Raw genomic sequence first — 20,994 nt, forward strand, 5'->3', positions numbered from 1 at the left:
TATTAGAGCAGAATTGTTTTGGTTCATGGAAAGTTTCCAAAAGTGATCTGCCAATTAAGAATATCCTCTCCTTCCTCAAAGAGTGTAATAAGGGAGTTATTAATATTAAATATTCAAAAATAAAGATCTCTGGTTGAAAACGGCCTATGTGGCATCGGTAGTTGTCATAATCATCAATTATAGTCCCCAAATTTACTAAAAAGTGAAATTAGGATAACTTTAGTCACAAAGTCATTATTTTACAAAACAGAGATTTGTGAGAATTAAGGAATTTAAAACTTGGATATTTGAGGGTTGGGTTTGGATTTCCATCTTTCCCACTTTCCCACTAACACGGGATAGCTAGCAGCACCCATCTAAATTATCAGAGCAAAACACGCAAGGAGAATTGTCATGCAATGAGGGTGAACAGTGAAACAGCTGCGCTCATCCATTTCTATATAGACAGCAGCGCCTCGGACTTGTTTGAGAGACGTGAGACAACGACACATACAACAAACATAACATTGCCAATGTTATGTTGAAAGAACGACTGTTCTTTATAAACTGTCACACCCTGATCTGTTTCACCTGTCTTTGTGATTGTCTCCACCCCCTCCAGGTGTTGCCCATCTTCCCCATTATCCCCTGTGTATTTATACCTGTGTTCTCTGTTTGTCTATTGCCAGTTTGTCTTATTTGTCAAGTCAACCAGAATTTTGTTTCTCAGCTCCTGCTTTTTCCCAGTCTCTCTTTTCTCGCCCTCCTGCCTGACCACTCTGCCTGCCCCTGACTCTGAGCCTGCCTACCGACCTGTACCTTTGCCCCCCTCCACTGGATTTTTGACCTCTGCTTACCCTGAGCCTGCCTGCCATCCAGTACCGTTGCCTCACCTCTGGTTACTGACCCCTGCCTGCTTTGACCTGTCTATTGCCTGCCCCTGTGGTATCATTATACTATTGTTTATTCAACGTGGTCTGCATCTAGGTCTTACCTTCATACCTGATATGAACGACTTGGGTGTTCTCCAACTCAAACATCCTCACATTCATGAGCTAACGTTGGCATCATAAGCACAACTGTTATTCCTTTAGCCAAAGTACCAATATACTGTATCTTTGGTATGGTGGCTGTTGGGGTTATCTCAATCACGGTGAGTGAAGAGGAACAAACAACAGTACTGTCAGGGTAGGCTATAATGAACATAACACATTCACATTAAACCACACCCTCAAGATGCAAATTTCCTCTCCACAGTTGAATTTCTTAAAGAGGAGGAGGAAAACTGAGCCGAAATCAGTGAGTTCAGCCCCTTTTAATGGTAGGGTAAATTGAAAGACCTCATTTTGCTCACTGCCCAGTGCAGGGACGTCTAAAATATGTAATTTTGCTCACTGGGTACCCTGTCTGTCTTGTTCAACTTTGATACAGAGTTGATAAGGTCAGGTTAGGTTGTCAGCTAATCCATGAGTGCTTTTGTTTCTGAACACGCTATGGTGCTTTAGCTGCTAAAGATTTTGACATGTTGCAGAAGTGTGTAGAAGGGAGATACCACAATGTGAGCAGGAGGGCACAGGGAGTGTAAAGTTAGGGTAAAGAAAGCACTGTGTGTCAATTGTGGGGGCGCCTGGTCCCAGCCTGGTCTCATAGATTAGATTTAACATAGTAAATGTAAATCTAGCACGCTCAAATTAGTATGATATGTTACGTTTGGTATGGTTACATACCGCCAGCGGGACACCTGGTGACAACTTCCGGTGAAATTGGAGGGTGCGCAATTCAAATAAATAATCATACAAATTATGGATATTAAACATCTAGGTACATACAAGTGTCTTATATCAGTTAAAAGCTTAAATTCTTGTTTATCTAACTGCATTGTCAGATTTACAATAGGCTTTACAGCGAAAGCATACCATGCGATTGTTTGAGGACGGCGCCTCACATCAATATATTTTTCAACCAGCAACAGGCTTCATAAAATCACAAAGTGATTAAATATTCACTTACTTTTGAAAATCTTCCTCCGAATTCCTCCGAAGGGTCCAAAGGGTCCAAAGGGTTCCAGCTACAACATAGATGGTCATTTTGTTAGATAAAATCCTTCTTTATATCCCAAAAGGTCTGTTTAGTTGGCGCCATGGATTTGAGAAATCCACTTGTTCAACCTGCGAAGAAAGGAATCCAAAAAGCTACCTCTAAACTTTGTTAAAACAAGTCAAAATACGTTTCTATGTAATCTTCAGGTACCCTAAAATGTAATTAAACTATAATATTTCATACGGAAAGATGTTCAATAGAAAAGTAAAATTAGCAGGTGCGTGTCCTCTTTGTCGTGCGCGCACAGACTGATTTCCAACTCTGACTCCCAGTACCAAAACTCAAAATTCTTCCTCGTTTGGGAAGAAAAAAGCCTGAAACCTTGAACAAAGACTGTTGACATCTAGTGGAAGCCATAGGAATTGCAATCTGGTCTTTCTGGTCCTCAAATCCCAGCTTTGAGGATGGGCTCTCTCTCAAAAAAAAAAAACATTCTGGTTGGTTTTTCTTTGGATTTTCCCCTACCATATCAATTGTGTTATAGTCTCATACATTATTTTAAAATTTCTACAAACTTCAAAGTGTGTCTATCCAATGGTACCGATTCTATGCATATCATGGCTTCTGGGCCAGAGTAACAGGCAGTTTACTTTGGGCACATCAGTCAGACAGGAAGTGGAGAGGAATAGACCCTAGCTTGATTAAGGCAAAAACGAAAGGAGGGTGGTTGGTCGGAGTGGATGAGTGGGTGTGTAACGGATGTGAAACGGCTAGCTTAGTTAGCGGTGCATGCTAAATAGCGTTTCAATCAGTGACGTCACTTGCTCTGAGACCTTGAAGTAGTGGTCCCCCTTGCTCTGCAAGGGCCGTGGCTTTTGTGGAGCGATGGTTAACGATGCTTCGTGGGTGACTGTTGTTGATGTGTGCAGAGGGTCCCTGGTTCGCACCCGGGTATGGGCGAGGGGACGGTCTAAAGTTATACTGTTAGATTGATGCTGTTGACCCGGATCACTGGTTGCTGCGGAAAAAAAGAGGAGTTCAAAAGGGGGATGAGTGTAACGGATGTAAAACAGCAAGCTTAGTTAGCGGGTTCGAGCTAAATAGCGTTTCAATAGGTGACGTCACTTGCTCTGAGACCTTGAAATAGTGGTTCCCCTTGCTCTGCAAGGGCCACGGCTTTTGTGGAGCGATGGGTAACGATGCTTCGTGGGTGTCAGTTGTTGATGTGTGCAGAGGGTCCCTGGTTCGCACCCGGGTATGGGCGAGGGGATGATATAAAGTTATACTGTTACAGGTGCATAACATGAACGTCTAACAACCGAAAGGTTGGCAAATACTTACCACTTTTTTGCTACTTAGCATGTTAGCTAAACCTTCCCCTAACCCTAAACTTAACTCTTTAATCTAACTCCTAACCTTAACCTTAATCCCCAACCCTAACCTTTAGCCTAGCTAACATTAGCCACCTAGCTAACGTTAGCCACAAGAAATTGGATTCGCAACAAATTGTACGAATTGCAATTCGTAATATTTCATACAAAATGACTGATGGAAATCACCAATTAATACATGCCATATGAAATGTAACATATCATACTAAATGGAGGTAGACAGATATACATTTACTATGTTACAGCTACCCCTGAGTCCAGGTTGGATAGATGTGGCAGCAGAAGACATTTTTTGTGTGTGAGAGATTTTAGTGCTGAAGATCTACAGGGGTTTTGAGAGAAGGGATTCCATCCCAGCTAGCAATGAGGAATCGACCCAGAAGGGGCCCTATTCCGAGGGGGCGAGGGGGGGGTTGAGGGGGGGGCATGGGAATCAGGTGCCGGAATCAGCCCCGAATCAAAATGAATGACTGCCCAGAATCGTCTGTTTCCGTATACCGGAATTGAGCCGACTTTGCCGGCATCTTACCAGAATCCCCCCAGAAGCGGCCCGGCGCAAATTTAAATAAATGTATACATATTTAGTCATTTTAAATATTACTATTATACATTTTATACATACAAATTATACCCATCCACAAAAAAATGGTGTCGGACGAAACACCATACACCTGGTGACCGTGTCAACGTGCATGCGCCTGGCCCACCACAGGAGTCGCTACAGCACGGGCCGGCCAAACCCTCCTTTAACTCGGGAGGGTTTAGCCTCTGGCATGGGTCTCCCGGTCGCGGCCAGCACGGGTCTCAAACCAGGCTCCATCCACAAAGTTTTTAAAGCTTATCAATTGCCTTGCACAAAGTATCAAATTACTAAAATACTACACAAGACTCTTAAAGAATGTAATTTAAATGTTAATTGTATTTTTTGATCGCAGAAACAATGAGAAAATGTGGAAAAATAAATAATGAAACGTTAATTATATAAAGCACCCAGTGTAATCATCTGCCAGAGAGTAGCCCCAATCATCCCGAGCCCCAAATAATACATTTGGGCCAGATAACTCACACTGGAATCGCCCTGAGCTCAATCCCCCAATCCTATCCATAAATAATAGTGCCAGACTCGGGCCACATGAAGTCTGCCGAATCTGACTCTCAGCCGAGTGCCCCGACTCTCAGCTGGAATCGGACCAAATCCATTGTGCTAGCTGGGATTCTTCCAGGCCGGCGGCCTAGTGTGGGATCTGTTAGGGCCAACGTAGCGGGATGAGGTGGTGGGTTTTTGGGAGATATTGGTTTATATGTGCAGGGTTAGGTGGTGGTGAAATGCCTTTTTCCCCTTCCATTTTTCCCTTTTTTGTGACCAAAATGTGCAATTCAAATTCCGAGCTGTAAAAGGCAGCAATACGCAAGAAAGCGTCTAGTCTGTCGCAAAGCCACAAGAAGGAGAATTAGTTCTGTTTCCATGACAATGACGTCAATATTAGTGTCGGGTAACCAAAGGTCAAAATAAATACAAGTGAGTGAAACGGAAGCAAACTGGAGAAATAAGTTTTAAAATGTTGCAAAAACAAAAGTAAAAGTAGGGGAAGTGGTTTGTTGTGAAGGGTAGCGCGTTTTAATATGCTGGGAATAGACGGAGAAGCTGGTGGTAAGGAATTGTCAAGTCATATCAGTAGAAAACCGTTAGCTAGCTGAGTACTTAGCAAGCTAGCTAACAATAGCTAGCCAGCAAAGTTAGCTAATCTTCAAGGGATGACTACAGGCACTGATATACCAAGCTAACTACTAGCGTTTGCCTATTGTTTTTACAAACAGTTGAAAGAAGACTCGGGTAAGAAGGGAGAATGACTACTTGACACCGAATTCACTAAATCGCTTTGCTAGCTAACATTTACCATAATAACTAGTTAACGTTAACTAGCAAAGTAGGTGGCTAGCTCAAAGTAGACCGGTTGCTGTCCAATAACCTTGGCAAACAACAACAAAGGGAAAGTTTGTTCTTGCGGATTTTGAGCTTGTTAGCCACCTTTTTAGGTAGCTAGCTAGGTAGCTACAGGCATCGGCAGACAACGCTTGTTTACCTGTGCCGTGTATGACTCCTGTTACTGATTTATGGAATGACACTATCTTAATTATTGTCTATTCTATCTAAGCTAGCTAGCTAGCCAGCCAGCTGTATACTGATGGTTAGTAGCTTGTTGGGAAAATTAGTTTCATTGATAGCGTTCCTTTTATCTCATAACGTTTTAAGCTCTTCTTTGTATCTATAATTATGATGAGGGTTGTTGCATGGTGTTCGAAGTGTCAACAGTCCAAGTTCAGACAAGGACAAAAGTCCCTCCAGTCAAGTCAATGTCAAAACAAAAATTGTAATTTGGAGCATCTTAAATTGGTTGTTGATTGTTTCATGTTGTCCTCAATTATGCCATTGTATTAATTCAATGTACTTCATATTGATTTTTGATGTATGTTCTCTTAGTCATTTGTATATCAACATAAACATTTTAAAAGAGGCCACTAGTGCTTGGCTTGGGAGACCAAGGATGTTCCTCAAGTGATTCAGAATTGGCCCTGTTCAAAAGTAGTACACTATATAGGGAATAGTCTGCCATTTGGTGATCACTTGAGCAACATCCTACCTCACTCCATTCATCCTCTCTGGCCCGTCATGTCAGTGTTTTCCAGATGACCGCATTGTTTCTCAGTTGTCCAGACTGTGGCACATTGGGTTGGGAGAACAAGGGGCCAGGAGTTGATCCTTGGTTGAGGACCGTGTCACTGCTGTCCTGAACCAGGCCCATTGTTAGACCAACCGGTGGCCTGGGCATCTTAGCTGGGAATCAGAGTTCTACCACATCTGTGGGGTGGTGGTGTGCATCCCAAATGGCATTCTATTCCTTATAGTGCTCTACTTTTGACCAAAGTGACTCTGGGGGCTGGGAAGGAACAGCTCTGGTGACCCCTCTGACCTTAAACACATTGCCTCTCCCTGAACAAAGCTTTTTGATAAATGGGATTGTAAGTCGCTCTGGATAAGAGCGTCTGCTAAATGACTTAAATGTAAATGTAAATGGATAGAGCTGTGTCGTGTGTGGATAGCTATGTTTGACCGGAATCATAGGCTCTACTTTACATCACAATATCTTGCGTTGTGAGCAGTGTAATTGTTAATTGGGCTATTTTGAAGATGCAAGTGGGATGCATTTTTTTGTTGATCATGCAAACTGTCAAATAAGAGACGTATGGTATCCCACCAGGTTTGTGCCAAACGAGGGCTGTTTGGGGCTGTAAACATCCCCGACTGGAATCTGTTCTACATCATCAGAGCTTTCAGTCAGGTGTTTGCTGCTGCTGGCTGCCTCCAGCTCCTACTGGGAAACAGACCAGTGCCATGTGGTGCTTGACCTGCTAATGATACTGTTAGTACGACAGACTGCATCCTTACCAATGCCTTAGTTCAGTGCCCTTCAACCCTGGTCCTGGTCCTGGGAATCCACGAGCTGTGAAGGCTTGTGTGCCACTCCAGCTTGACTAACACACCAGATGTTGGAAAGGTAATGGTCAAGACTACAGTGCTGAGCCCAGTGGGCTGAATCAGAAGCTAGCAGTGCACACCCTGTGGGTCTCCAGGATCTAAATTGAATAACACTTCTCTACTGATCTCAATGGAATGCTGAAATTAACTTATGATGACAACTGTTAATATGTGCATCTCAGTTGTAATTCTTAGTTGGCTCATACAGCTTATTCATAACAACACTCTAGAGGACACCATACAGACAGACCATACAGTGCTAAGACTACAGTTAATGTAAACATCCTACACTCAGCTGTGAGTTGGCAGCAGAGGCTGGGAGAAGGCTGTTTACTTTAACTGGCTTGGATAGACACCCAACCAAACAGGAAGACAGACAGTCCGCAGGTCCATACTATGGATGGAGGGTCATTATCTACCAGGGTGATTCCTCACGAAACAAGGAAAGAAAAATGCCATGATTTTCATTCAGTTTAATCCATGTAATGGTCCTTTGGAGGAATGATTGTTGACATATATTTAACATTTGTATCTTTAAAGCATAATTGAGAAATAATTAATTGGTTTGGGCTCCATAATGTTTCACCTGTAGATGCTTCAAAAAATTGGTACCATTTGTTCTGTAATATGAGTATTATTTTTTTATATTTTCTTAATGAATATTGAATAAGCTGATTTTCCTATATATTGTTGAACATAATATACTCTACAGCAGGGCTCTCTAACCCGGTTCCTTGAGAGCGACCATCCTAAAGGTTTTCGCTCCAACCCTAATCTAGCACACCTGATTCTAATAATTACCTGGTTGATCAACTGAATCATGTTAGTTACAACTGGTGTTGGTAAGTGTGAACCTACAGGAGGATAGCTCTCCAGGAACAGGGTTGGAGAGCCCTGAGCCACAGGCATATCAAAGTTCCATACTAGGATCTTTGCTACCATTTTAGAGTTATGATCCAATTTCAAAGCATTATCAACATAATTACTGTGAAAATGGTTTCAGGATGTGCAATGATACAAGAAAAACAGGGCTATGATTGGTTACAATGCCAATTTCTCTGTATAGAATGGGCAATAACTTTAAAACTAGCAGAGATCCCACCCTGAAATGTTAAAATGCCTGTAGTGTATATTATGTTCAATGTATGAAGTTTGTATTTCTTGGTATGTGACTTGTCCCATTGTTTCTGTATTTGTTAATAATAAAAATTAACAAAAATACCTGACAATCTGTCAGCCCCTTTCCATTACTGATTCACTCAGTTGTGTTTTATGAGAATGACGATACATTTTCTAAATGAATATGTAATGGTGATAATTTTTTTATAAAGTCATCTTTCATAGCAATGGCATGTCCAGTGGTGGAAAAAGTACCCAATTGTCATACTTGAGTAAAAGTTATGTACCTTAATAGAAAATGACTCAAGTGAAAGACACACAGTCAAATTCTAGTTAAGTAAAAGTATTTGGTTTTAAATATACTTAAGTATCAAAAGTAAAAGTAAAATTCCTTATTAAGTAAACCAAATGGCACACTTTTTTTCTCCTTTTTACAGATAGCCAAGGGCACTCAGACATAATTTACAAAGAATTTGTGATTAGTGAGTCTGCCAGATCAGAGATCAGGGATGTTTTCTGGACCATTTTTATGTCCTGCTAAGCATTCCAAATGTAACGAGTACTTTTGGGTGTCAGGGAAATGTATGGAGTAAAAAGTACAATTATTTTCTTTGAGTGTAGTTTAGTAAATGTTTTCAAAAATATAAATGGTAAAGTACAGATACCCCAAAAAACTACTTTAAATAGTACTTTGAAGTATTTTTACTTCAGTAATTTACGCCACTAAAAATGTCACATCTAACAATGTAAAACACGTTATCCCCGTGTTTAGCCTCTAGATGTCAGTGTTGTACTGAGGATCATACAGCCATGTGAAGTCCATGCACACCAAAGTGCATGTAAGCCCTAACTGATGCAGGTGGTGTGTATTATTTTTCCCATCTTCATTGGGAACGTATAAATAAATTCATTCCAAGTAAATAATAGTATCAAATCAATTTGTATTAGTCGCATGCGCCGAATACAACAGGTGTAGACCTTACAGTGAAATGCTTACTTACGTGCCCCTAACCAGCAATGCAGTTTAAAAAATAAAATAATGGATACGATTAAGAAATAAAAGTAACAAGTAATTAAAGAGCAGCAGTAAAATAACAATAGCGAGACTATATACAGGGGGGTACCGGTTAGTTGAGGTAATATGTACATGTAGGTAGAGTTAAAGTGACTATGCGTAGATAACAACCGAGTAGCAGTGGTGTAAAAGGAGGGGGCAATGCAAATAGATTTGATTAGGTGTTCATTTGATTAGGTGTTCAGGAGTCATGGCTTGGGGGTAGAAGCTGTTTAGAATCCTATTGGACCTACAGTTGAGCCAAAAGTTTTGAGAATGACACAAATATTAATTTCCACAAAGTTTAATGCTTCAGTATCTTTAGATATTGTTGTCAGATGTTATAATTGAATACCGAAGTATAATTACAAGCATTTCATAAGTGTCAAAGGCTTTTATTGACAATTACAATAAGTTGATGCAAAGAGTCAATATTGGCAGTGCTGACTGACCCTTTTTCAAGACCTCTACAATCTGCTCTGGCATGCTGTCAATTAACTTCTGGGCCACATCCTGACTGATGGCAGCCCATTCTTGCATAATCAATGCTTGGAGTTTGTCAGAGTTTGTGGGTTTATGTTTGTCCACCTGCCTCTTGAGGATTGACCACAAGTTCTCAATGGGATTAAGGTCTGGGGAGTTTCCTGGCCATGGACCCAAAATATTGACGTTTTGTTCCCCGAGCCACTTAGTTATTACTTTTTCCTTATGGCAAGGTGTTCCATCATGCTGGAAAAGGCATTGTTCATCACCAAACTGTTCCTGGATGGTTAGAAGAAGTTTTTCTCAGAGGATGTGTTGGTACCATTCTTTATTCATGGCTGTGTTCTTCAGCAAAATTGTGAGAGAGCCTACTCCCTTGGCTGAGAAGCAACCCCACACATGAATGGTCTCAGGATGCTTTACTGTTGGCATGACACAGGACTGATGGTAGCGCTCACCTTGTCTTCTCCGGACAAGCTTTTTTCCGGATGCCCCAAACAATCGGAAAGGGGATTCATCAGAGAAAATGACTTTACCCCAGTCCTCAGCAGTCCAATCCCTGTACCTATTGTAGAATATCAGTCTGTCACTGATGTTTTTCCTGGAAAGTGGCTTCTTTGCTGCCCTTCTTGACACCAGGCCATCCTCCAAAAGTCCTTGCCTCACTGTGCGTGCAGATACACTCACACCTGCCTGCTGCCATTCCTGAGCAAGCTCTGTACTGGTGGTGCCCCGATCCCGCAGCTGAATCAACTTTAGGAGACAGTCCTGGCGCTTGCTGGACTTTCTTGGGCGCCCTGAAGCCTTCACAACATTTGAACCGCTCTCCTTGAATTTCTTAATGATCCAATAAATGGTTGATTTAGGTGCAAACTTACTGGCAGCAATATCTTTGCCTGTGAAGCCCTTTTTGTGCAAAGCAATGATGACAACACGTGTTTCCTTGCAGGTAACCATGGTTGACAGAGAAAGAACAATGATTCCCAGCACCAGTCTCCTTTTGAAGCTTCCAGTCATTCAAACTCAATCAGCATGACAGAGTGATCTCCAGCCTTGTCCTCGTCAACACTCACACCTGTGTTAACGAGAGAATCACTGACATGATGTCAGCTGGTCCTTTTGTGGCAGGGCTGAAATGCGGTGGAAATGTTTTTTGGGGGAGTCAGTTCATTTGCATGGCAACGAGGGACTTTGCAATTAATTGCAATTCATCTGATCACTCTTCATAACATTCTGGAGTATGTGCAAATTGCCATCATACAAACTGAGGCAGCAGACTTTATGAAAACTAACATTTGTGTAATTCTCAACTTTTGGCCACAACTGTAGACTTGGCGCTCCGGTACCGCTTGCTGTGCAGTAGCAGAGAGAAGTCTATGACTAGGGTGGCTGACGTCTTTGACCATTTTTATTGCCTTCCTCTGTCAACACCTGGTATAGAAGTCCTGGATAGCAGGAAGCTTGGCCCCAGTGATGTACTGGGCCGTTCGCACTACCCTCTGTAGTGCCTTGCTTTCAGAGGCCCGAGCAGTTGCCATACAAGGCAGTGATGCAACCAGTCAATGGTGCAGCTGTAGAACCTTTTTGAGTATTTTAAAAATTTATTTCACCTTTATTTAACCAGGTAGGCTAGTTGAGAACAAGTTCTCATTTGCAACTGCGACCTGGCCAAGATAAAGCGTAGCAATTCGACACATACAAACAACATAGAGTTACACATGGAATAAACAAAACGTACAGTCAATAATACAGTAGAAAAAAATATATATATATACAGTGAGTGCAAATGAACTAAGTTAAGGAAATAAATAGGCCATGGTGGCAAAGTAATTACAATATAGCAATTAAACACTGGAATGGTAGATCGGCAGAAGATGGATGTGCAGGTTGAGATACTGGGGTACAAAGGAGCAAAATAAATAAATACCAGTATGGGGGATGAGGAAGGTAGATAGATGGGCTGTTTACAGGATCTGAGAACCCATGCCAAACCTTTTCAGTCTCCTGGGGGGGAATAGGTTTTGTAGTGGCCTCTTCACGAATGTCTTGGTGTGCTAAGTTTGTTGGTGATGTGGACACCAAGGAACTTGAAGCTCTCAAGTTCCACTGCTGCGCCGTCGATGAGATTGGGGGCATGCTCGGTGCTCTTCTTCCTATAGTCCACAATCATCTCCTTTGTCTTATTCATGTTGAGGGAGAGGTTGTTGTCCTGGCACCACACGGCCAGGTCTCGGACCTCCTCCCTATAGGCTCTCGTTGTTTGTGATCAGGCCTACCACTGTTCTGTCATCGGCAAACTTAATGATGGTGTTGGAGTCGTGCCTGGCCGTTCAGTCATGAGTGAACAAGGGAGTACAGGAGGGGACTGAGCACGCACCCCTGAGGGGCCCCTGTGTTGAGAATCAGTGTGGCGGATGTGTTGTTACCTACCTTTACCACCTGTGGGCAGCCCATCAGGAAGTCCAGGATCCAGTTGCAGAGGTAGGTGTTTTCTCCCAGGGTCCTTAGCTTAGTGATGAGCTTTGAGGGCACTATGGTGTTGGAACACTGAGCTGTAGTCAATGAATAGCATTCTCACATAGGTGTTCCTTTTGTCCAGGTGGGAAAGGACAGTGTGAAGTGCACTAGAGATTGCATCATCTGTGGATCTGTTATGGCGGTATGCAAATTGGAGTTGGTCTAGGGTTCCTGCGATAATAATGTTTATGTGAGCCATGACCAGCCTTTCGAAGCACTTCATGGCTACAAACGTGAGTGCTACAGGTCAGTAGTCGTTTAGGCAGGTTACCTTAGTGTTCTTGGGCACAGGCACTATGGTGGTCTGCTTAAAACATGGTGTAACAGACTCAGACAGGGAGAGGTTGAAAATGTCAGTGAGGACATTGCCAGTTGGTCAGAGCATGCTCGCAGTACACGTCCTGGTAATCCGTCTGGCCCTGCAGCCTCGTGAATGTTTACCTGTTTAAAGATCCTTCTCACATCGGCTGCGGAGAGCATGATCACGCTGGCTATGTCCCTTCCATCTTCAAGAGAGCGAGAGTTGCACCCCTTCTGAAAAAACCTACACTCGATCCCTCGATGTCAACAATTACAGACCAGTATCCCTTCTTTCTTTTCTCTCCAAAACTCTTGAACGTGCCGTCCTTGGCCAGCTCTCCCGCTATCTCTCTCTGAATGACCTTCTTGATCCAAATCAGTCAGGTTTCAAGACTAGTCATTCAACTGAGACTGCTCTCCTCTGTATCACGGAGGCGCTCCGCACTGCTAAAGCTAACTCTCTCTCTTCTGCTCTCATCCTTCTAGATCTATCGGCTGCCTTCGATACTGTGAACCATCAGATCCTCCTCTCCACCCTCTCCGAGTTGGGCATCACCGGCGCTGCCCACGCTTGGATTGCGTCCTACCTGACAGGTCGCTCCTACCAGGTGGTGTGGCGAGAATCTCCTCACCACGCGCTCTCACCACTGGTGTCCCCCAGGGCTCTGTTCTAGGCCCTCTCCTATTCTCGCTATACACCAAGTCGCTTGGCTCTGTCATAACCTCACATGGTCTCTCCTATCATTGCTATGCAGACGACACACAATTAATCTTCTCCTTTCCCCCTTCTGATGACCAGGTGGCGAATCGCATCTCTGCATGTCTGGCAGACATATCAGTGTGGATGACGGATCACCACATCAAGCTGAACCTCGGCAAGACGGAGCTGCTCTTCCTCCCGGGGAAGGACTGCCCGTTCCATGATCTCGCCATCACGGTTGACAACTCCATTGTGTCCTCCTCCCAAAGCGCTAAGAACCTTGGCGTGATCCTGGACAACACCCTGTCGATCTCAACCAACATCAAGGCGGTGGCCCGTTCCTGTAGGTTCATGCTCTACAACACCGCAGAGTACGACCCTGCCTCACAAAGAAAGCGGCGCAGGTCTTAATCCAGGCACTTGTCATCTCCCGTCTGGATTACTGCAACTCGCTGTTGGCTGGGCTCCCTGCCTGTGCCATTAAACCCCTTCAACTCATCCAGAACGCCGCAGCCCGTCTGGTGTTCAACCTTCCCAAGTTCTCTCACGTCACCCCGCTCCTCCGTTCTCTCCACTGGCTTCCAGTTGAAGCTCGCATCCGCTACAAGAACATGGTGCTTGCCTACGGAGCTGTGAGGGGACGGCACCTCAGTACCTCCAGGCTCTGATCAGGCCCTACACCCAAACAAGGGCACTGCGTTCATCCACCTCTGGCCTGCTCGCCTCCCTACCACTGAGGAAGTACAGCTCCCGCTCAGCCCAGTCAAAACTGTTCGCTGCTCTGGCCCCCCAATGGTGGAACAAACTCCCTCACGACGCCAGGACAGCGGAGTCAATCACCACCTTCCGGAGACACCTGAAACCCCACCTCTTTAAGGAATACCTAGGATAGGATAAGTAATCCCTCTCACCCCCCCCCTTTAAGATTTAGATGCACTATTGTAAAGTGACTGTTCCACTGGATGTCATAAGGTGAATGCACCAATTTGGAAGTCGCTCTGGATAAGAGCATCTGCTAAATGACTTAAATTTAATGTAAATGTCTTCCGGAACAGCTGGTGCTCTCATGCATGTTTCAGTGTTATTTGCCTCTCGTGTCACTGGGCAGCACTCGGCTGTGCTTCCCTTTGTAGTCTGTAATGGCTTGCAAGCCCTGTCACATCCGACGAGCGTCAGAGCCGGTGTTGTATGATTCTATCTTTGTCCTGTATTGATGCTTTGTCTGTTTGATGTTTCGTCAGAGGGCATAGCGGGATTTATTATAAGCTTCAGGGTTAGAGTCCCGCTCCTTGAAAGCGGCAGCTCTAGCCTTTATCTCAGTGAGGATGTTGCCTGTAATGTATGGCTTCTAGTTGGGGTATGTACGTCCGGTCACTGTGGGGACGACATCATCAATCCACTTATTGATGAAGCCAGTGACTGATGTGGTGTACTCCTCAATGTCATCGGAGGAATCCTGGAACATATTCCAGTCTGTGCTAGCAAAACAGTCCTGGAGCTTAGCATCTGCTTAATCTGACCACTTTTTTATTGATCTAGTCACTGGTGCTTCATGCTTTAATTTTTGCTTGTAAGCAGGAATCGGGAGGATAGAATTATGGTCAGATTTGCCAAATGGGGGGCGAGGGAGAGCTTTGTATGCATCTCTGTGTGTGGAGTAAACGTGGTCCAGAGGTTGTTGGGTTTTTTCCCCTCTGGTTGCACATTTAACATGCTGATAGAAATGTGGTAAAACGGATTTAAGTTTGCCTATATTAAAGTCCATTGCTACTAGGAGTGCCACCTCTGGGTGAGTGTTTTCTTGTTTGCTTATGGTGGAATACAGCTCATTCAATGCTGTCGTAGTGCCAACCTCTGACTGTGGTGGTATGTAAACAGCTACGAAAAATATAGATGAAAACTCTCTAGGTCAGTAGTGTGGTCTACAGATTATCATGAGATACTCTACCTCAGGCAAGCAATAGCTCGAGACTTCCTTAGATATCGTGCACCAGCTGTTATTTACAAAAATACATAGTCCGCCGCCCCTTGTCTTACCAGACGCCGCTATTCTATCCTGCCAGTGCAGCGTATAACCAGCCAGCTGTATGTTGATTGTGTCGTCGTTCAGCCACGTCTCAGTGAAGCATAAGATATTACGGTTTTGAATGTCCCGTTGGTGTTTAATCTTTCGCGTAGGTCATCTATTTTATTGTCCAAAGATTGCATGTTTGCTAGCAGAATGGAAGAAAGTGGGGGTTTATTTGATCGCCTACGAATTCTCAGAAGGCAGCCCACCCACTGGCCCCTTTTTCTCTGCCCCTCTTCACACAAATCACGGGGATCTGGGCCTGTTCCAGAGAAAGCAGAATATTGTTTTCGTTAAAGGAAAAACAGGATTCTGCCAGTCTGTGGTGAGTAATCATAGTCCTAATGTCCAGAAGTTATTTTCGGTCATAAGAGACTGCAGCGGCAACATTATATACAAAATAAGTTACAAACAAAAAAACTATCGGGGGCACGTAAAACGTCTGTCTTCTTCCCCGGCGCCAATTTACCATAAAAGATGGTGCCCGAGAGCCATGCGTCCCCCGAAACACGTCCCTGCCAAGTCGCTGCTTCTTGACACTTCAAACGGAAGCAAGCCACATTAATGCGTTGGAGGAAACACCGTCCAACTGACGAGCGATGTCAGCTTGCAGGCGCCCGGCCTGCCGCAAGGATTTGCTAGAGTGCGATGAGACAAGCACATCCCGGCTAGCCAAACTCTCCCTAACCCGGACAACGCTGGACCAATGCTGGACCAATTCTGTGCCGCCCCATGGGTCTCTCGGTCACAGGTGGCTGTGACACACCCTGGGATCGAACCCGAAGCTGTAGTGGCGGTTCAGCACTGCGTGCTGTGCCTTAGACCGCTGCGCCACTCAGGAGGCCCCATACATTGATATTCTAGACAATTCTGTGCTTCCAACTTTGTGGCAACAGTTTGGGAAAGGTCCTTTCCTGTTTCAGCATGACAATGTCCTCATGTGCAAAGCAAGGTCCATACCGAAGTGGTTTGTCGAGATTGGTGTGGAAGAACTTTACTTGCCCTGACCTCAACCCGATCGAACACCTTTGGGAGGAATTGGAATGCTGACTGCATGCCAGGCCTAATCGCCCAACATCAGTGCCCGACCTCATTAATTATCTTGTGGCTGAATGGAAGCAAGTCCCGCAGCAATGTATAACAGCTTCCAGAAGAATGGAGGCTGTTATAGCAGCAAAAGGGGGACCAACTCCATATTAATGCCTATGATTTTGGAATGAGATGTTCAACGAGCATAATAATGTATGTTTAACATACATTACCAAAATTATCTTTAAAAAAAATATTTATGTTTCTTCCACTTTGAAAGAGTATTTTGTGTAGATTGTTGACAAAATTATAATGAATTCAATTTTATTCCCACTTTAACACAATAATATTACAAGCATTACAAGTGCATCATACTGTCCAAGATAGTGCATTCCATATCATTAACTCGGTAGATGTATTATGGTAAAGTAATTAACCTTGCACCGGAATGGCTCATAGGACCAAGAGCCTATATCCTGTTTCTGTTGAGTGAGGCAGCTTGATATACAAGTACACTCCCTGGACATCGCAGGGCCTTACCCCCAATCTATCTACTTAATGCTGAGTGGCAAGCAGAGACCACCGGGTCCCATTTTTGTTCTTCGGAATGACTCGGCCAGGGATTGAACTCCCAATCTCAGGGCGGACACTAACCACAAGGCCACTAGATAAATTGTCATGATCAACAAGGTGATTCACCAAATCTTTGTTGGCGTTTATCTTCGGCCTAAGAAGTAAATATGAGCTGTTGAATTAAAGAAGACTTTCATTTCATCCAGAGGTGCTATGGAATCTTAGACAAATGCATGGTATAACAGACTGCTGGACTAATCAAAAGAGAATCTATAAAAAGTGGTTACTCACAAAGTGATGTTCAATCCATTTGTGGTGGCGCAGGGTAGCCACTGAAGGTCCAGAGTCTTGAAAGGGATCAGCAGGAACCTAGTGGTGTTGTCCACTCTCTGGGTACATGACTTTGTGCGTGGTCTGGCTTCCTACATCCTCATAGCCAAAGGTAGGAGCCATGTTCATTCTGAATAACACAGTAAAAAATTACAGGGATCCATACCACAATATTTCAAAGCACTTGCATTCAAAATACATAGGGCCCACTTCCAACTTAGAGAATTATGCCGTTCTTATGCATGCCTTTCCTACACACTTCTCAGTAGTTGGTATTCAGACTTACCTTATAAAGGTACGCAACGTGTTTTGCAGATGTGGTTCCCTTGTGCGTGCTAAATAAATGTAGGCCCTAATTCAACCGCCGAAAGATTTTTTGTGGAGTTTTCATTCAATAGGGTTTTCAGTACATTTATCTTATGCCATCCCTTTAAATACAGTGTACCCTTTTTAAATATAATTTTGTTGAAAGACTAGAATACATCAAGAGGATGGGTTCAGAAAATAGGGATCAATGAAATAATGCCATCTATACATCATCGTCTCCGTTTCAGCACCAACTGGTAGATTTAAAAATACTCTGACCTTGTAGATCATTTAGGCACATTTTAGGGTTAGGAATGTATATATGAATCATTAAAGAAACTGGTTTGGAGAGCCTTTACGCACTAAATATATTGATGAATAGAAAGATACAATAGTTTTATTCATCCTGTAAGTTCAATCCATGAAATATTGAAAGTTGAAAAAAGTGTACAATAAGGGTTGGACAATAGTCCTGTGAATCTAACCTAATTCTCACTAATTATGGAACTGTATGACAATGGTCCAGTCGTGAACTGTGCTCCAGGTTTAACCTGCTATTTGTGGTCGGAGTTCCATAATGATTCAAGTAGGCAACATGTCCCAAATTATTGCTCAACATTAGCCTAATATGATCTACTAATGCTAGCGACCCTCAGGAACAACTACACAGACGTGAGAGAGGAAAGAAAGGTTAACAGAATGGAATGATGCAAAATTAAAGCTACAAATGAAAGAACTGTCACTTTAGTGTTAGAAATCTCCACATACATTTATAATTAATGGTGGCTCCCGATAGTGGCTAATATTTAACGAGATACAAACGGTCAAATAATACAGAGAAAAGCCCGGAATAACGGCTGTGGTGGAAATTACAACATTACGTTATCCACATTGTATTAGAATGTATTCTTACATTTGTACTGTCATATTCTGTCTGTACTTCTGAAAGGAGCCTCTGAGGCTTAACACTGGCAGTTGATTTACGATGCCTTGGTGGTAAAACCAAAAGACTGTATTCCATTGTATTCCATTTCATGATTAGTATCTGTGTGATGAGTGCGAAACTGAGAGAACCCTATAGAAACAAGCAGTAAATGACCTCGAAACCTATACCTTTGTATAATTCTACACATCTGTTGCTTGTCATGAACATTCAGAAGGATGTACTTTGCTTTAAAGAGCTGTATAACCCAAATCTGCTCGTTGGGCTCTCAGTGATCACTTAAGGGTGTTTGTTAACCAGCTCCATATTTGCAATAATGAAGTTAGATTGTTTTGAAGTAATCTGAAAGTGTCTCTCCTTTGAATCAGAAATATTCCACGATAGCTATTTATAGCCAGCCTATTTCACTGTGGAAAAGGGACCGCAATATACATGTCGTGTTGATAGGATTTTCAGTATGCTTCAGTATGCTTCTACATGGCTGGTTTCACATTCGTCTCCAGTGATCATAAGGAAAAATTATCCAAAACAATTGCAATGTGTATTTACAATTCCCTTTCTCCAAATGGATTACTAATTTGCATTGAGATTGCTGTTATTTCTAGAAGTAAAAAGATATGGAGGTGCTTTTTTACTTTGAACTGGAATGTTTGCTCGACCTTATTCATTGTTTACTCACATGTAAAGGTTGTGGAATTATGTCAAGTTTATCTGTAGACACACCTCTGCCACACCTTCATTTCTTAGATCTCCACCCCAAAACAAACAGTGGCTGAATAGCATGCTATTCTTCGGAAAGTATTCAAACCCCTTGACTTTGTCCACATTTTGTTATGTTACAGCCTTATTCTAAAATGTATTCAATATTTTTTCCCCCTTATCAATCTACACACAATACCCCATAATGACAAAGCAAAAACAGGTTTTTAGAAAATTAAAAATTAAAAACCCAAAAGTATTCAGACACTTTACTCAGTACATTGTTGAAGCACCTTTGGCAGCGATTACAGCATCAAGTCTTCTTGGGTATGACGCTACAAGCTTGTCACACCTGTATTTGGGAAGTTTCTCCCATTCTTCTATGCAGATCCTCTAAAGCTCTGTCAGGTTGAATGGGGAGCATTGCTGCACAGATATTTTCAGGTCTCTCCAAAAGGTGCCTTTTGGAAAAATCCAAGTGGGCTGTCATGTGCCTTTTACTGAGGAGTCGCTTCCATTTGGCCACTCTACCATAAAGGCCTGCTTGTTGAAGTGCTGCAGAGATGGTTGTCCTTTTGGAAGTTTCTCCCATCTCCACAGAGGAACTCTAGAGTGACCATCAGGTTTTTGGTCACTTCCCTGACCAAGGCCCTTCTCCACCGATTGCTCCGTTTAGGCCGGCGGCCAACTCTAGGAAGAGTCTTGGTGGTTCCAAACTTTTTCCATTTAAAAATGATGAAGGCCACTGTGTTCTTGTGGACCTTCAATGCAGAAGACGTTTTTTTGGTACTCTTCCCCAGATCTGTGCCACGACACAATCCTGTCTCAGTGCTCTATGTACAATTCCTTCGACCTGATAAGACTCTAACGTAACGAAGTGGAAAAAGTCAAAGTGTCTGAATACTTTACCAAGGCATTGTAGTATCTATGGTTGCTTGGTAGGTCTGTGTGTACAGGCTAGGTTGGCTTGGGGTTAAACAACCCCCAGCGTGGGCCTCCTGAGTGGCGCAGTGGTCTAAGGCACTGCATCGCAGTGCTAGATGTGCCACTAGAGATCCTGGTTCGAGTCCAGGCTCTGTCACGACCGGGAGACCCATGGAGCGGCGCACAATTGGCCCAGCGTTGTCTGGGTTAGGGAGGGTTTGGCCGGCAAGGATGTTCTTTTCCCATCACGCTCTAGCGACTCCAGTAGCGGGCCGGGCGCATTGCACGCTGATACAATCGCCAGGTGTACGGTGTTTCCTCACTAATGCTTGGGGCTGAATGGAAGCAAGTCCCTATAACAATGTTCCAACATCTAATGGAAAGCTTTCCCAGAAGAGTGGATGTTGTTATAGCGGCAAAGGGGGGAACCAACTCCTTATTAATGCCCATGATTTTGGAATGAGATGTTCGATGAGCAGGTGTCCACATACAGTGGGGCAAAAAAGTATTTAGTCAGCCACCAATTGTGCAAGTTTTCCCACTTAAAAAGATGAGAGAGGCCTGTAATTTTCAACTATGACAGACAAAATTAGAAAAGAAAATCCAGAAAATCACATTGTAGAATTTTTTATGAATTTATTTGCAAATTATGGTGGAAAATAAGTATTTGGTCACCTACAAACAAGCAAAATTTCTGACTCTCACAGACCTGTAACTTCCGCTTTAAGAGGCCTCCACTCGTTACCTGTATTAATGGCACCTGTTTGAACTTGTTATCAGTTTTAAAGACACGTGTCCACAACCTCAAACAGTCACACTCCAAATTCCACTATGGCCAAGTGTCATGCAGGTGAAAGAGGACCCAAAAGCGACTTAACAGAAACAGAGTTTATTTAAGTCCAAAACCGAATAACAGAAATCCTCTAGACTTGTAGAGGGGAAACAACTGGAGAAGCGGCCACAGACTGCAGGTCGCTTCGGGTAGGCGCAGGCCGTAGTCG

The 20,994-nt window shown here is 43.3% G+C and overlaps 1 long non-coding RNA gene across 1 annotated transcript; it reads left to right on the forward strand.

Moving 5' to 3' along the window:
- Positions 1 to 4,944: 4,944 nt before the first annotated feature.
- LOC124042769 lies at positions 4,945 to 8,174 on the forward strand. Its single transcript, XR_006840199.1, has 2 exons — positions 4,945 to 5,244; positions 6,671 to 8,174. It is a non-coding gene; the product is annotated as an uncharacterized LOC124042769 (long non-coding RNA).
- Positions 8,175 to 20,994: the final 12,820 nt, after the last annotated feature.

This window comes from Oncorhynchus gorbuscha, linkage group LG09 (genome assembly GCF_021184085.1).
Source record: "Oncorhynchus gorbuscha isolate QuinsamMale2020 ecotype Even-year linkage group LG09, OgorEven_v1.0, whole genome shotgun sequence".
In the NCBI taxonomy this organism is placed as follows: Eukaryota; Metazoa; Chordata; class Actinopteri; order Salmoniformes; family Salmonidae; genus Oncorhynchus; species Oncorhynchus gorbuscha.